The sequence below is a fragment of the Denticeps clupeoides genome, chromosome 17 (genome assembly GCF_900700375.1).
Source record: "Denticeps clupeoides chromosome 17, fDenClu1.1, whole genome shotgun sequence".
NCBI classification, from domain to species: Eukaryota; Metazoa; Chordata; class Actinopteri; order Clupeiformes; family Denticipitidae; genus Denticeps; species Denticeps clupeoides.
The window spans coordinates 6,585,182-6,601,330 of NC_041723.1; positions in this window are offsets into that span (position 1 = coordinate 6,585,182).

The window sequence follows — 16,149 nt, forward strand, 5'->3', positions numbered from 1 at the left end:
GACAGAACATAATTAGAGGCCTTTAAATGGACATTTCGTAGTGGTGAGCTTAACAAGCCAGCGGAGCGGGAAATTGTCAAATTCCACATGCACATCATAAACACTATTTTTTTTTTATTATTGGAACGTAATCATTGCACAGTTGTTATGTTTCCAGAGAAATTCCTTCCTCTTCTTTCGCAAGGCTTCATGTGCGTTTGATATCTGTGTCCCAAGCAAAACCGCAACACGCAGCAAATTATGATGGTTTTCAATTATAACTAATTACAGCTTAATTTCAATAACGAACAACAAAGTTAATCTTTTGATTTTGCGTTGTTTTCCATTCGTTGCGCAATGACTGGCCGGATCTATCATTTCATGTTGGTTTAAATATTTCTTGATGAAGCACTTCAGTTCCATGAAGCATGAAGACCAGGAGCACTCTGCAAAAGAACAGAGAAGTAGCGAATGAACTCGAGTAAGAATGATAGACGTTGGGACACCGGGCTCCAGCAGAGGTATGGCTTCATTTGCATATAAAGGTGCAGCCGTAAATCCATCCGAAAGTGGACGGGAGGGAGAAGAACGCTGGGGGATTAGCATACTTTCCTTCACGCCCTGGACGATAGCAGGACGTCGTCACCTTCGTAGGAGGGGCGGAATGGGGGGGGGGGTTGGACCTCTGGGTGGAAGATAAGAGCTCAAGCTCAGGTGAGCGAGAGTCACTGGCCGACGACGGCAGAGGTTGTGTGTTCATGCGTTTGACCTTGGTCTGGTGTTGGCTGTAATGAGAGTTAATGAAGGCCCTTTATCTTGATGGATACGTTTCCTGCTCACCTCGCTGCTTCTCGGAGGGCATGTGCATAGCAGTGATTCATATGTGTGAAATTTATTCTGATTGGACGTAAGTAGGGGAGAGAAATGGAGAGTGAATGTGTGTCTGTGTCTGTCTTCATTACTCGCCAACGCGGGACTTGAGTTCAAGTGAAGATTGTAATTAAGCGTACAGGAGCGTAGATTCCGTGTTGAAATGTAGATCTTGACTGTTTCCGTCATGTACATGGCCCCAACACTAAAATGTTCCTTTCATTTTGTCCTATTTCAATGGCACACTTATTCAGAGCGACATACGGTCAAGTGGGACGTTAATTCTACTTCAGTAACAGAATTTTTATTATGCACCTACATTATTTCATCTTATTTGAAACCAACCCCCCTAAATGCATCAAAGGCTGCACTCTGGAGAATAACATGTGTCTGTGCTTTCAGAATAGGGAGAAATGGCTTCAACATATTTGGCAACCGCTGGTACAACCGCCGAGCCAGACATTTCCGGCACTCTGGGCCGGGATTTCATGTTTGCCTGATTTCCTGAATGTGCTCATCTGTTATTATATGTATAAATGTATTCTGTGTCAGTGCGTTGTGCTTTTGAGTCCTTCCTGCCTTGCCCAGCATCCAAAAAAATCTGTTGCCATTTAATAATAATTTGGAATAACAACATTGCATTAAGCTTTTAGGACTACAAATGAACACATAAAGGAACATTTCAATCCAGAATACAGAAGTGGAGGTGTTAGTAGCCTAGTGGGTAACACACTTGACTATGACCCAGAAGACCACAAGTCACAGGTTCAAACCCCACTTACTGCCATTGTGTCCCTGAGCAAGACACTTAACCCTGAGTGTCTCCGGGGGGGGGACTGTCCCTGTAACTACTGACTGTAAATCGCTCTGGATAAGGGTGTCTGATAAATATAAATGTGGAGGTGGCCGATGTCTGCCTTTTTACAGGATATCAGATTCAGATTTTTTTGTACATTGGTGTAAAGGCTTTGGTGAGATCTCGGCTTGCAAAGAGACAGCGACCACTGACTGTCTTCACTGCGACCTTACCGCGCTCCTTTAAAAGGGCTCAGCTTTGAGCGGCTACTGTAAAGAATCCAAGCTGTCAAGCTTTATGTAACTCAGACTGGAAAGCGAGGGTAATAAGGACAAGGTGACTTCCAGGTAATCTATAAGAATAAGGAGCAAGGCGCTGCCCGTCTTATTTTTATCAGGTATCCGATACGGGCCCGCGGCCGCGATTGGCAGTAGTGGGAGCGCCTGGAGAAGCAGCATGTAGCCTAAATGAGCCCAGACAGGCCGCATGACACGCGTCTGCAGCGCAGCGCCTTTACAGGCGCGGATGGAGGGCTGTCAATTGTTCGGTGCACTCATTCGCGTCGCGGCTCTGATCCATCCGTCAGGGCCGGGGGACTGTTCTAACAGTGCATTGACCTTGAGTGCCTTCCATTGATTTCCGGTAACGTCTAGCAGACAGGGGGGTCCTAACTGCCATAGCCCGGCAGTGGGTGTGATTGGGAACAGATTTCCGAAATTCCGATATGGCGCCACCTGCCCGGGATGATGGATCACTCTCCCACAGCCCATCAATCCTCACCTGCTGGCAAAGGGGTGACACCTGCATGAGATTTATCATCATATACAACACCGGCATATTCAGCCAATGGCACCCCACCCACCCAAACAAAACCACTCCCCCTGAAGCAGGCCTGGCCACTCGCCTTAATAACACATTTATAACGCTTCTATGTGACACTTTTAATATTATGTTTCTATTCATTCTTTGATTCCTTACACCTCAGTCTACCGTGATTACATCACTCAATTAAGTAATAATGGTAAAAGTAATAATGGTAAAAGAACAACAATCCAGAGTTAACTGAATATTTAATTTATATTTCTATGTGAGGGCCTTTTAGCTGTATGATTCAGTGGAATTATACAGCGTTGGAATCTCTAAATTTCACAGGCTTTAGATTCTTTAGATATCAATAAAACAATGGTTCAGCTTAGATCAATTGATTTGTGATTAATACTCTTAAACCTCTGTTGATTTTACAGTTAATGGGAAGCAGGTTCAGTATTTCCCCCAACTGTGAACCGGACATATCAAAAAATGTGATTTTATGGGGATATGATGGTCTGTTTTTCACAGAGATCATGTTCAGTATTTGCTTCTCCATACAGGCAGCAATAATAATATCCCTATAAGAGCCCCCGCAATCCCCCTTTCCAGAAAGAAAAAGACAATGGAAGCATAAAAGAAAGTCATGTGGCCTTGAATGCACTAATTTAATTAATTTCCTCATCTCCCCTTGAAAGATTTTATGGATAGTTAAGGACCTTCTGCTATTTTTACGGCTGTAAGAAGCGAAGTGTGGGCCATTTTTCACACTCGTCAATTTTACCCTCTTAGCCATCGATGATTGGCCAACTGAGGAATTAACAGCCTGTGAGCGACCCCCAGCACTTTATTCATTCTGCTGCTTTATGCATTGAAGGGTAGTAATTATTTAAAATGTGACGGTTTCTTAGAACGGTCTGAAGAGGAAAAGCTCATAACAAGGAATGCAAATAACAGTAAAACCTTTCAAAATTCAGCATATACTACTGATAATAACAAAAAAAAAAGTCTTCCTCACTCAGATTTCCTTGGCCTCATGGAATACCCTGCAGTCATTTTCACACAATCTTTCACACTGCAGTTATCCCAGAATGGATTAGGTGACATCAAAGGATGGAAAAGTATTAACAATTGATTTTTGTTACGTTGCATTGTTCTCCTCGAAACAGCAGCTTCTCTGAATCGCTGTTGTTTTGCGGGCCGTATAATTCTCCTGATTCGCAGATGAAGTTGCTTGGAAGGCCGGCTGTAAAAAAATCTGCATCTCCTGCAGCAGCGATCCAGAGCTTGTTGTTTTTAGGAGTGTGCAGCGCATCTAAGCGCATGCAAAGGCTCTTACTGCCGCAGTGAGCGGCACACAAACACACAGATTCGCAGAGGCCTGATTAGCGCTAATCTGGACGATTTCAAACTTATTCCAAAAAATAAAAAACACTCTCTGAATCTCAACGCTGAGAGCATAAGCTTAGCTGAGATGGAGAAATCCCAGCAAACCAACTTTGGCATATGTGCAATATTATTTCTGGCTAATCAAGAGCTAAGTATTTCCCTGAATTCCATTTTGTGAGTGATTTCTGTCCCCTCGGAGTCACCGACCCAGAAACATAAGAGGAAGAAAGGGCAAAGGTCAACAACAACCATAAAAGCCGCACAGAAACACCAGAACCCTGCAAACGTTTCTGATTGATCATACCTCAAGCTTGCTGCCTGTTTCCGACCTCTCTTTTTGGATTGCCATACCTGTTCTTGTTCGGCTCCCAATCACCTCAACCCCTGGCCCGTCCTCCGACACTCCGAGTCTGTGATGTTTCTTCTCCTCCCAGTTTCTGCCTGACGTCTCTTCCGCTACAACAGCTCCATGGTAACCCCGTTTCCTCCTGTTCCAGCTTCCATTCCTCACACCGCGGAACGATTCGGGGAGTCTCAGTGTGCCGCTGAGCGCAGTCGCTCTCACTCTCCCTTCCTGGCCCAAGCTTCAATGCAGCCTGGGCGCTGCTGCACAGCAAGCCCCAGTCCAGCACTTCTTCTCCAGTGTCTCATGCCACCGCTAGCGCGTCTCTGATCCCAACTGGTGACAGTGTCAAATAAATGGCACGGACGAGGTCAATATTTAATGACTGCATAGTTTGATTTTCTTTATATTTTTTTTTATTATTTTTTTTTTAAACATTTTTTAGTAACTCTATTCTGGCTTTCAAAAAGAATGTTTAATTGTTAGATTTTTTATTATTAATTTATTTGAATTTAATCTGAGGTGTGCAGAGAGTGACCTGATGAAATGTTTTTAATCAACACAGCACCATGTGAAACACAGTTCATGGCATTTTGGGTACATCATGCGGATCAGCCCATTGCCCCACTGAACTATTGAGAAAAGTAGACTTAATCAGAAGGTAAATTAGCCACTTTTTCACAGTTGTCTGTCATAATTTTGAAGATGCATTATAGTTTAAGATTTAGTCCTGATTAATTAATCCTGATTAATTAATTGCTAAATATGTGCTAAATTCAATAGACAGCCCTAATTTACCAGTTTTAAGCAATTGATGAGATGCTTAAATGTTAACATATTACATTAAAACTATTACTTCACAAAAGGGAATAAAGCCATATTTTAATAATCATTTTTTCCATTGTCTGTCTTCCTCAGAAGTTCTGCTTGTTGTAATTGAATGAGGAAATGAATAAACAGTTGTGTCTGTTTTTGTGCAGCTGTAGCAGCACCAGGAGTATTTAGTACTAATACCATTCTTTAATGTCCTCCGGCCAGAGCAGAGCAGGGAAGAGGCGGCCATATTTCTTCATGAGGGCGAACGTTCAGACTGGATCTAACTCTGAAATGGCCTGTCATGGGAAATGAGAACGAATCGTTCCTGAGCAGCGCAGGACGCAAATCCTTCAACCATCAATATGCTCTGAGAGGGAGTCCAGGAGAACAGCCCTACCTTATGTTGCAGTGTTCAAACCGCACGCCAACTGCTCACCTTGGATTGTTTGGTCTGAACCTTTGACTCTTCTCTTTGGATTTCTGCAGCTCACATCTGTATTCAGCTGGTGTGTCCTTGGCCTACTTATCTTATTATTTACACCTGGCCTACTTGTATTCATAATTTTTATAATATACGTATGAAAGCTGGATGAATACCTGGTAGACGACCTCTCAAATAATCACACCTGTGGCCTTCCATTGTGTATCTATTTTGCTCAAATTTGAACTCACTGCGTGTGAATGTGCTCAAAGACACTCATCTACTCGCATTTAGTTTGGAAACAGGGAGAGAAAGCAAGATCCAGCTCCCAATGGAGGAGGAAGAGAGAAGAGAGCCTCAGCACACAAGAAACAATTCTTTTATACATTTGGCTCCCAGAAAGTTCCCACAGATTTGTCCTTTTATGTCTCTGCCTTGTCTTTCTCGTTATGACGCATCAGGCCATTGGCTGGCTTTTGACACCTCTTGTTTGGGGGGGGTGTCGCAGCTTGACAAAGATACAGGCGGCGAACCTTCACGAAAGACAAAAACACAAAATGCCATGGACCTGGGATTTCCCTTCTCACAGAGGGCTGCATTATCCCCTGCGACACTACAGAGTCGAATTGGGATCACAATTTGTCCATGATTGGGCATGTGCTTGTTTTTCATACTCTTTCCCTGTCAGTTGGGAATTCAAATGGAGCCGATGGTGGTGTCATTTACGATGGTGGCGCCATTTACGATCTTCAGGCATCTGACATCACACTTGCAGGAAACTTGCCCTCCTGACAGAGATCAAAAAGAACAGCATACAGAGAATATCCAACTTGATCAAAGGCCTTAATCAGTTCATTTTCTAGAGTCTGGTGAAGTCAGAGGATTGTAGATTTGCAGACTGATTGTACATGTAGAAGACAGTGTCCATAGTACATTAAAAACCAAATCAGACAAACAAATAACACAATGATCAGATATTGCAATGCAAAGACGTAAATATAGTGAGAAGAGCTTGAAGTGATTTCAGGGAGTTCATAACTTTAAGTTGCATTGACTGGAGTCTAATCAACAACAGTGACTAGATGATAAATAAAATACAATGCAAATTTACATTGACTGACAGGGTGATCATCCCAGAGGCCAGATAGTTTGAACACTTTTTGGTTCACAAAATTCCTTTGTACGTGCTATAGGATCACATAATTCTTTAAAACAAATAAAAAGTCTGTCTTGTTGCCATATGATTAGAAAATTCCACATTTTAACCACTAAAAGTTACCATTTAAGACAAAAACATTTTCACACAAATGTACATTTTTGTGGTTATCATACAGATCATGTCACAAACACTCACACAGTTAAATGTATGGAGACACAATAACCTGCAAGCATTGGACCCTCTGTAGAGGATAACAGACATTCCATTTACACCTATGATTTTAAACACCTTATTCCAATGTTATAGCATTGTTGAGGTGTTCAGAGAGAAAAACAGTTTCACATAAAGGTAAATTCTGCTGTTATCATAAAAATTTCCATCTATGATCATAAACATGTTGATCATACTGAACTAGCAATTTCCAAATATCAAGTTGTTCACTGTGGCCAGCTTGCTGATACATTATTCTTACTTGCTGTTGCTGATTCTTACAAAGCAAGATCATTACAGCAGCCATGGATGTAAGTTTACTTGGTTTATGATGTTCAACGTAGTACTGGTAATCTAAAATGTCACAAATCTTGATTATATCACTTACAGTTTGGTCTGTGAGTTCATCTATCGTGCCAGCCATATCTAAATGCCACATTGAAAGTGATACAGTCTTTAGTCCATGTTCATTTTATACCTTGTTGGAGTGAATCTGGATTAAGAAATGCCTCGGCTTCCATGGTTACAAGACCGTTGTGTAGTGTGAACTTTACAGTGGTCAGTTCACACTGAATGGCATGCAGTCTGATTTGAACATTAAGGAAGCACTGACTCTCAATGACCACTTATTCCTAACCAGGGTCGCAGCTGCCGGATGTCGTGCCTGTAATCTTCTGCATTTTCTCTTGTTCCCAGGTTGAACTTTCAGAACCAGGATGAAAACTGTCTGTACGCCACCGGCCGGCCACTCAGCTCTCAGCTCTACACTCCCATCATTGCTGGCCATCTCGCATTGACACAGGAGTAATTTGAACTCCATCTCCCAGGGGTCCACTCCTTTACTTCCTGCTCGGGAAATAAGCAGTGTATTGATTAAATATCAGGCAGTAATTGGGCTGCGATTTCTCTCGCACCCAGGGAGATGTATGACAGGAACGGCAGGAAAAAGATACCCCCTCCGATGCTCATAAACTCTGTGTTCAACAAACTCTCTCCCTAAATTTGGATGATTATGTTTGTCTTTTTAGTTCCGGTTTTGTCGTTATGTTTACAAAACCATCATCACGTCATTTTGTATTGATCCAAGTAAAGACTTGCAAGAAAATGCATGCAACACCTCAAGGCCTTTTCAGGAAGCACTCATGACGAATAATGCAATGGATCTTCTGGCTAATGAACAAAGCCATTTCCCTTTCATCCCCACCTTTTCTTAACATTTTCCTCATGAGCTCTTCCACAAAGAAGAGTAATGAGCTGAATCCAGTTACAGAACCTGAAATTTCTCCCTTTCTCTCCCTCCTCAGAACACATCCTGGCTCCTTGATGACCTCCCCCCTCCCCTTGAGCCAAAACGTCCATTTAGCCCAGAGACAAATGACTTTGCAAACTCTCTTCTGCTCCGCGACTCTCCTTCAAATCCACATTTGACAAAGATCTCATTTTCCTACTCAATATCGTCACCATCAAACAAGCACACATTTTGGCGGACCTGTTCATCTTCTGAGTGTCACTTGTGTACTTAATTCACAGTATTTAAAAAAAGGGAAAAAAAAGACCGCCTCCATGCCATAGAGCAGGGCCTGAAAACTCGGCCGTAACACATGACATCCTTCGGGAGGTGGGTTTTTCTCAGGGATGAAGAATTGTGGTGCTAATCCATCATCCCCTGGGTGGGACGCATTGTTTCTACATACTTTAAGAACAAAAAGGGAAAACACACGGACCTTTGGTATGAATGGACGCTTCGTCCATCTCTCACGTCACGTGCGTGGACATCATGAAATAATGGTCCCCGTAGTGCAGAGTTGATCCCAATGTAATTGTAAGTTAGCTTGAATTTATAGTTGCATTTGTCTGCGATCGGCTTTGACCAGCGTCCTGTGTGCGCCCGTAAATCACGCCCTTTACGTCTTCTGTAATATGTAAGTAATGGCTCTGGATTTTTCATCCAAGTGTGCCACTCACTTAGATTTGTATAAATTATTGTTGGGGGCGTGCAGCACTTTGGTAGGCATACATTAACCCACTGCACTGGAGCTAGCTGTTCTGGAAGCATCTGTGCTCGCATGTCTTCCTCTTTCCCACCAAGACAGTTCAAGGGCTGGTTCTAGTGGGCAACACACAGGTTCAAACCCCAGTTACCACAACTGTGTACCTGAGGAAGAGCAACTCTAGTGGGACAGTTCCTCAACGTACAGTTGTTCTGAATTAATACTATTAAGTAAATACCATAAATGTACATGTAAATGGTGATAAAAACACATTTTTCTCAACATAACCTTAGCTGTCTTCTCCAGTTGTTTTCTTGAAATCATGAGAAATCAAAAATCTAAAATGACTTTGCAATCTCAAGAAAATAACTTTTTGTCGAAACGAGAAACAAAATATTTTTAAAAGTGATAAAATTGCATGTCCTGGATACAGAAGTAAAACACTGTGATCACACACACACACACACACACACACACACACACAAAATGAGCTTGTATAATGCTTGCTAGCTAGCAGGGCTGGCACTAATGCTGATGGTGAAATAAGAACAATTCCATTACGGTTCTCTAGGCCACTGTAAATCAAACCAGTTCTTAGATGGTTCTCAAGTTTTTTTTTTAAACTTGCACCAGCACCTAGTTTGATTCTTTGTAAGTGGAAGTTTACGTGCGTTCGCACTCGCACTATAAATACAGCTTCACACAGTTCGCTGGTGATTGATGGCAGCGCCCCTTCCGCAGGCCGCTTCATTAGTTATGTTTACTGCACTATTGAGTGAATTTGCGCTGGTGCTGGTTTTAGACAAGGCAAACCCCTTCTTCAGTTAACTTTAAAATCATTCATACATTCTGTCTTCAAAATACCAGTTAACTTCTTGTAAAAGTAAGTGTCCATTGTGTAAACATGCAAATTCCTGCCCTGGAGCCTAGAGATGCTCTTCCAGGTATTGTTTTTTTTGACCAGCATCGCCGGTACACGTTGCGTCTCTGATGACAGTGTAAAGAAATTTGCAGCAGGACTCGTGGTGGAGTCTGGGAAATCACTGTCAGCTGTCATCCATCACCTGTAGCACTGGCAGATGGTGAAAGACACGATGGGCCCGGGTTTTAATGAGGGGAAATTAAGGTAACACAATCTAATTGGATTTAGTGGATTCATTTTGGGAGAACAAAACAAGTAACTGTCATATGTGGCACAAGCTGATATAATATATGGCCATATTGTTATTTTTGTAAGCTAATATAAATACTATTTATCATGTCTTAAATGCAAGATTCATGCAGAATTGCTTATAAAAGGTTCTAGAGGGTTAACCAAGTTGTGTGCCGCCTTGTCCTGCTATTCTTGAAGCCCTGCATGCGGTATTAGTGTGATGCATGTGGACCAATTATATTACCTATTTAGAGACACACCTTCGTCTTTTTTTCCTCATGCCAGCTTTTGGGACTGTTGCCATTGCGCTCTCGCTGCCTCATAACCTGGAGCCCGTCCAGAATCCTCAGGCCAGCTCAGAGGAGTGTGTAAGTCTTTAAGTGGCTGCCACAACAAATAAATCCCTGCTTAAAACGGGCGAAAAATACTGCTCATGTAAATGCAGCTCCCTGGGAAATCTTAGCGCTGACTCTGCCGCTCCCCCCGAGGTGGGGTGCTGCCGCTCTACACAGAGCATGGACAGGATCCAGATGTCATGTTCAGACATCACGGTGACAGTGTCTCTGAGCTGCGGCCAGTTGAAGTCTTTTATGCCTGTGTGTGCATGTGCGCAGGTTTCTTCATTTAATGCTGATTTGGGGATTTTTCTGCATTTTGTCCTCTTTATTACTTCAATGATGGGACATTAGTTGATTGGATATATTGAACATGCATTGGCTAGAAACCCAGGATCGTGCTGAACTTATACTTGTGATTGGCTGTGCTTTTGAGTGAATTTGAGCTACAAATCAATGTTACTTTCAAATGTTCAGCTGTTAGATATATTGTAAATTTATTGCTTTGTAGGTTGGCTTGTCCTACATTATTCCACTGTACTTCTACTGTTTAAAGGCAGTTTTGAGCACTCTTTTCACGCTGCACTTAGCACAGGGCCTGTCCATCAGTGTAAGGTCAAAGACATCCTCACGATTTACACAAATATAAAAAAGAAAGGACCACTTGTTTATTATCAGTATCTTGAAAAAGAGAACGTAACTACATAATAGGTTTTTTTTTAAGTTTTAAAATGGTGATTTACAACTTCACACACATTACTTCCTCGTTCTGGATGATTTAAACCAATTCCATCTATTTATTTATGCAAATCATGAAAATGCCTTTCACCTTACACAAGCATTTACTTTACATTTACATTTACATTTACAGTATTTATCAGACGCCCTTATCCAGAGCGACTTACAATCAGTAGTTACAGGGACAGTCCCCCCCCGGAGCAATTTAGGGTTAAGTGTCTTGCTCAGGGACACAATGGTAGTAAGTGGGGTTTGAACCTGGGTCTTCTGGTTCATAGGCGAGTGTGTTACCCACTAGGCTACTACCACCCTGCAAACACCACAAGCAAACAAGCCCCCCGTTTAGCATGTAGTTCTGCTCTTATCACCAGTTTGAAAATAGTACCTAAAAAGAATTAGTCCATCATGGTCTTCAGAATAACCCCTTCTTAACAGACAAAACATTTGCAAAGTTTAATTAATGGCCCAGTATTATAAAAAATTCTAATTGTTTTAAAGCAATTAAAACGTTACAGTTTGGTTTGAAGGTAAAGTTTGTCTGCCATAGAATTATACTTATTTCTTTTATCTTGTTAATGAGTCGCAGTTTAGTTCGCAAAAATGTTTCCTTACGGATTTATTTATAGTCATGTCCTCGGTAAAAATGAGCATCCGTCTCCTTCGCCCTGAGGTATAAGCTTCTGGTGCTAAAGCTCTCCACAGTTTTGCACCTGGTTTACCGCACAGGCTCATCCCCTCAGCCCACGATAGAGCGCTTTCCCCAGGGAGGCACTCTCATTTTTAAAATGCCTTCTGTGGCGCTTGGCCAAGCCCAATCACTGACCCCCAATCTGCCTGAAAAGAGGAATCACTCAGAGCGCTTTGGAGATGTTAACGCTGCCCACTTCTCCTCTCTATATATTACATAACCAGTCACCCCGCCACGAAGCCACAGCATCCTCTTCACTGCACATGACCGCCTCTCCAAATGCCCCTTACTGATTCCAGGTTCTAATATGTTACATTTTCTTGCCAGAAGTCAAACTATGCAAAACTCCTCCCCTAAATCTAATGTGCAATGGTCCGTCATTTAGAAATTCCCTTGATTTTGATAGAAATCATTTGTTTTGTTCATTAAAATTACATCATGATCAAAAATCTAGTCCAGACATTGTTTCCATTGTAAATAGCTATGGCTGTTAATGATGGAATATCTGCATACTCTTCACCAGAGGAACGGGATCAGGAACAATTCGTTTTAAGTTCAAATGGAAGGCTGTGTTCACTAATGCAATTATATGAATCGATGATTAGAAAACCCTTTTGCAATGTATTTGGTACAGCTGATTGCGCTGATTAAAGAAATAATACAATTTTCTTCCTTCAGAATATTTGTGTATCTGGTGCAACTCAAAGTCTTAAAAAAAAAAAAAACACAAATTACCCTAAACGTTTGAATGATGTATCTTATACCAGCTTCGTGGCTTGCTCTTAGTAATGCAAATTAGTGCTACATTTCATCCATTATTTTATTAGTTAGTCCCCAAGTCGCTAAGGATAAAAGCTTCGAAGAACATAACACATATGTGTTGCAGTGGTGTTCTGAAGGATGCTACCTTATTCCATCTTATTGCAAAATATCAGTTTGGAATTTCGGAGTCTAAATGAACTCTAAGCGAGTGGAGGACGTGGGGTAGTAAGCCAGAGGTGGCACCATGACGGAGCATCTCTGGAACCCACCTGCTGTTTCCGTGTGCAGAATGGAGCCCCGGCTGCTGGTTCATTCTGTGCCGGAAAGAGTGCTGGCTCGACACAAAGCCCCATTGTTTTCGAGCCCGTGGGCCCGGCGCATGAGTGGAGGTCGGCAGGACCACCGTTTAGTCAGCCCTGACCTTTGGCCAGTGGTGTTGCTGAGAGGGAGCAGTGATGAATTTCTAGCTGTTCGGTGATGGACATGTAGTGTTTGAGAAATTGTGTGCCTGTTGAAGGTGTGAGTTAGTATTTGTGGGAACGTTTGAAGCTTGGTGCATCAGAATATTTATGTTTGTTTATATTTATGCTGTGTGTGTGTGTGTGTGTGTATACTGTGTGAGCAGCTGTGTGTCCCTACTCTACTCTGGGCTTTGCTCCACACAGTGAAGACTAATTAGCGGTGGCTGGTGGATGTATTTGTATGTGCAGAGATGATTCCAGGAGGGAAGGGAAGCCTCCGGTTGCCGGGCCCGGCTCAGTCTGATGGGGTCAGAGCTAAAGAGCTGAGACCCCCGCACTCCCTACTCCCAATCCCCCCACTCCGCACTGTAATAGCTCGGCTCGCAGACACATATTAATGAGCATCTTCCGAGCAATACGTGGCACATAAATAACTGTGTACAGCACATCGCTTCCCCCTCCGGCCGATGAATCATCTGCACAGCCCCAGAATGGGGATCGTTAGAGGGGCTGCACAGCTTCACATGCAAACACAGCTCTGGGGATGTGTGGTTTATATAGCCTTGTGTAATCTAAGAAACAAGTGAAAACAAGGTGAGAATTGCCATATCCTGCTAAACAGAGTATTACATAAATTGAAATAAATTTTAATTTGACATTTGGTTAATGTTTGCATTAGTTATCGGTGCACAGGCGCCTGACAATTCAGTCACATAAAAGTAACAATCCACCATAATTCAGCTTACAATCAGTATAAATGTGTGTGATTAAAATGACTTTGGATGAAAATATATTTTTTTACACTGAAAAGTCATAAACTCGGTGCAGCAACACAGAAAAAATAAACGTTTCCCACATCATCAGGTGAGTTGTGACCTTTTTCACCAAAGCCCAACAGTCATTGCTATGTTGCAATCTAGCTATACATGCAAGACTTTGTCAAGATTTTATTATTTATTTTATTTATTTAGTTGCAGTTTTGTTTAAAGGGAAATGAATGATATCGTTAGAGTTTAGATAATAAACTTAAATAAGGTAACAGTTTGTCTGCATGTCCTTTCCAAAAAAAATTGCAAGAATACTGTACCATGAACTTAAACCCGTGAATCATTTAGTCATTTGCAAATTGAGTGCACATTTACATCGCTACCGTATTGTAACATTGTAAGCGGCTGCCTACTTGCGTAAGCTATTATGTCCACGAACCTACCTATGCTCCCTGCTGGTATATTTACATGCTGTTGCCCATGTTCTGCTGAGGCACGCTTCAGCAGTAGTCCTTTCCATGACACCGATGAGGTGGTGCACTGGTGTGGTTCATTTGGCACAATGAAAGAGATGATTGTTGACTTTAGAAGAGAACGGAGGGACCGCTCTTCACTGAACACTGACAGATCTTGTGTGGAGGTCGTCAAGAACACAGCGTTCGTCTGTGTTCATCTAGAGTAGAACCTCTCCTGGGCTCAGCACCAGCACAATAGCCAGCGTCTTTACTTCCTGCGGAGGCTGAGGAAAGCCCGTCTCCCACCACCCATCCTCACCACATTCTATAATGACAATTGAGAGAATTCTGACCAGCTGCATCACTGTCTGGTTTGTAAATTGCATGACCCTACAGCAGATAGTGAGGACATCTGAGAAGAGTCTCTTCTTCTTCCTGCGTCCCATGTTTTTATGTTGCCAGTTTGTCTGTCGCACATAAGCACTTTATGTAAGTATGTAACTTTGTTTAAATGTTACGTAAAGGGTAGTCCTCTCTAATAAAGTGGCCATGCAGTCTATAGCTAAATGGTTATGGAATAATTGCCCTTTTAAAAGCCGACTTATCTATCATAAAACTCTGCAAACAGAGTCAGGACCTAACCGGTGCAGTGATTACAGCGGGAATGGTCTATTTCTCCTACTGGGATTATAGAGTTTAGTCTTTTAACACAGAAAGGGATGATGTTAAAAGAGCGTGAGGCCTTTTAAAGTCTCTCCGTGCAGGTGACAGCTCTGATATGAGCAGAAAACTAGCCCACCTCTCCCTCGCCAAATAACCTGCAGGCCCCACCGCCACTTTGCCGAGGCTCCGCAAAAAAAGCGCTTGCGATTCGCTCCCTCTTACTTCAAAAGGGAGAAGCTGCTGAGAGAGAATCACTCCCACATCCACAGGAATCTGCGGATCATTTCCTGGGACTCTGGAGGTCTGACTCCTGAGGGGAAATTGAATTTGGTTCGAAGTTAAAATGGAATCAAAAGCCTATTTAAGGTGCTTTAGGCCGAGGGATTGGATGAGGCTGATTTCTCTAGAAACAGTGAACAGGTTCCTCAGATGCCCTCTGCAGTGCTTCACGGAAGCATCCAATGCTTATGATCTTTCAGGAACAATTCGCACATTACAAAACTGGCCGAATCTATTGACAAACTGGTGTAAAAAAGCAGCATATACTATTTGCATAGGAAGCAATGTAGAGTATGCTTTTCTTTCTCTTGTTGTAATATTATATTATACTACAGTATAACAACAAGAGGTTTCATAGTTTTTGTAAATTTGTCATGTAAAGAATGATTTTAATAAACTAGAATTGTATTCTCGCTGTTCTCATGTAGAATTTACAATCCTTATGAAGAATTTCTTGTTTTAAAAAGCGCTTTTAGAAGCCCTTTGGCTTGTAGTCATTTGTAGAGCTGCGTTCCATTAACTGCAAATATCTTCACTTTTTGCCCATTTTCATTTGAAATCAAGTGCATGTCACAAAAAGGAGCTTGGTCTTATAATACAAGATGAATTAATTTTAGCCTGTCCTGAATTCCTGCTGACATTTCAGCCTACACATAATTGAACAACAGCGGTCAGGTTAACTCCAGTGTTTTAAAGCCTTGTATTGGACGCCCTTAGTGATTCGCTCTTCCATAGTTCTCTATTAGACAGGCCATTAGCCCTTACCTGGGCAGGACTGTCGTTAACTAATGAGGCTACCAGCGTCTTATTAATGAGGACCGATGAGGTGTTGGACAGGGGGACGGACTCCAAAGGACTGGAGTTCTTAGGAGAACCAGACAGAAAACTGAACTCACTAGCCAGATACTTGAAGCAGAGTGTGTATTAGACTCGAAATGCTCTGCACTACTAACTTTATTTTATATCTGATTCTGAACCAGAGAACGCCTTTACTGACTGTATGAATTTCCAGTTCACCCATACAAAATAAAAAAACAGCAAAGATTTACATGAGATTTACATTTACA